Source organism: Colias philodice, chromosome 22 (assembly GCF_061535455.1).
Source record: "Colias philodice isolate Cphi_HAF_F1 chromosome 22, ilColPhil1 Martin Lab GWU primary, whole genome shotgun sequence".
Lineage (NCBI taxonomy): Eukaryota > Metazoa > Arthropoda > Insecta > Lepidoptera > Pieridae > Colias > Colias philodice.
Genome location: NC_143107.1, coordinates 6,129,098 through 6,131,198, shown reverse-complemented (window position 1 = coordinate 6,131,198; position 2,101 = coordinate 6,129,098). Strand labels below are relative to the sequence as shown.

At 35.7% G+C, this 2,101-nt stretch overlaps 1 long non-coding RNA gene across 1 annotated transcript; it reads left to right on the top strand.

The window, feature by feature from the left end:
* Nucleotides 1-1,020: 1,020 nt before the first annotated feature.
* LOC149478482 (uncharacterized) lies at nt 1,021-1,459 on the top strand. Its single transcript, XR_016317419.1, has 2 exons — nt 1,021-1,249; nt 1,380-1,459. It is a non-coding gene; the product is annotated as an uncharacterized LOC149478482 (long non-coding RNA).
* Nucleotides 1,460-2,101: the final 642 nt, after the last annotated feature.

Genomic DNA, 2,101 nt, shown 5'->3' with positions numbered 1-2,101 from the left:
GAATTGAAAAGTACAGGTAGACTCGGTAAATTTTGGTCATATATTTTTGTACGGCATTCTTAACCATCGATAGATCCATTAAAAATAATAAGAAACCGCTCAGTGCCGTACAAAAATGGTGGTCCACCAAGTCGGAATTCTTATTTAATTTCCGAGAGTTACCGGGGGTAAATTTGGTCATTTGACCATGTACGGCATCTGTGTCATACTATTGCTATACTGCTTTTAATCCATTATTCCGCAACGCCGTACAAAAATTATGGGGACAAGGGGAAAAAATCGAGAGTTGTAATCCCCTCTCTTTCCCCACTCCAGGGGGTCATTTGACACAACACGAAATAAATTTATTTTTAAAGTATTTTATGCATAGATAATATATTTTCATGTGCCGTACATTTTCGTTGGTTCAAAGGGGAAAAATCTGAAAAAGAAAAAAATCCATATAACGAAATTTAAGACGCTTTATATTTTTATAATAAAATATAAATATACATTAATATTAAGAAGCTCGAGGTGGTTAATTATCACCTTGGAAAGTCGGAGTCAGGTGGAATGGACTCCGTTAAATTGATGAACTAATAAAAAAGCTATGAACGAAAAGATGTGAATTATATGCAATCAGTCCATGAATACAGGTAAAGTCACAAGCAAATGCTAGTAATATATACATAATTATTCAAAATGTACAAGTAAAGCGCTTTCAAATGATACCAAACACTGCATATTTATCTTAACTTTATTTTTTTACTCTGTATGTTTTGTCCGCTAGAGGGCGCCACATTAGATTTTGTGAAACCCCATATAGCCTTTAGCTAGCTGGTCGCTGGTTATCCAGTAAACAATTCAGACGCTTCTAATGATATGTCATTTGTCGAATTCTGATAAGTAGTTTAGAAGTTACAAGGGAATAGATGAACATACATACATGACCTGTAAACAACCATAACCCTCCTTTTGCTTTGCCGTAGTTGGGTAAAAATATGTTAATGCCGTACTGTATCAAATGGCCATAAAGCACCCTTAACCCTTAATTGGTCGCGTGGGGTGTCATACACCCCAGAGCGGGTTTCCAGGCTCACAACTTTTTAAAATTTGAATTTAGCGCGCTGTTCTTCCAGGTAGCTTCGTAAACACGTAAAACGTACACGATTCAGTTGCGAGCGGCGCTCGGTTGTGGACGGTTGGGCTCGGTGAGCGTGTTTGGGGTGCACGACACCCCAGGTGACTGTTTGTGTGGTCTAAATTCCGAGTAAGTGGCCAATTGGTAATTTTATTATTTCTGTTTTAAAACATTGTATTTTGCAAGTGATAAATGTTAACAGTGTTCAATTATAATACTTTGAAATTTTTGAGGTTATGTTGTGATATTTTTGTTTTAGGTTACCAGTAAAATGCCACGTGGACTAAAAGGGTGAGAAAAGAAAGCCCGAAATTATTCATTTTTATAATAAAACCAAAAGGGGAGTTGATACGAACGACCAAATGTGCGCCACTTATAATGTAGGAAGACGTACCAAAAGATGGCCGATGGTGATATTTTTTCATATTTTCAATATCACAGGTATCAATTCCTATGTAATATACAAATCTAAAATTGACCCCAATATATCCCGAAGACTATTTTTAAAGTTACTGGCTGTTGATTTAGTCAAAACTCACCAAATATCAAGAGCCAGCATACCCACACTACCACGACCGCTGCAAAAACGACTAAAAAGACAGCATGAAATTTCGGACCAAGAATCTATTTCTGAAGCAGGCCGATCGCAATCATACAAAAGGTGCCATGTATGTCCAAGAAGTAAGGACAGGAAAACAAAGACTGAATGTTTTAAATGCCATAAACATGTGTGCAATGACTATATGATTGTAGTCTGTAAAAATTGCAACGGTTAAAACTAGGATTTGTAAAAAATATTTTTCATAAAAAAATAAGTTAATTATATTATTAAAAATGTTTAAAAGTTGATTAATATGTAAGTTCAAATGTTCTAATTAATAAAAGTCTGATTTTGCATGTATTTCGTATTTTATTTTATTTCCTAATTCTGGGGTGCTACACACCCCACGCGACTGCTTATGCAACTTTGTAGGCGCGCCC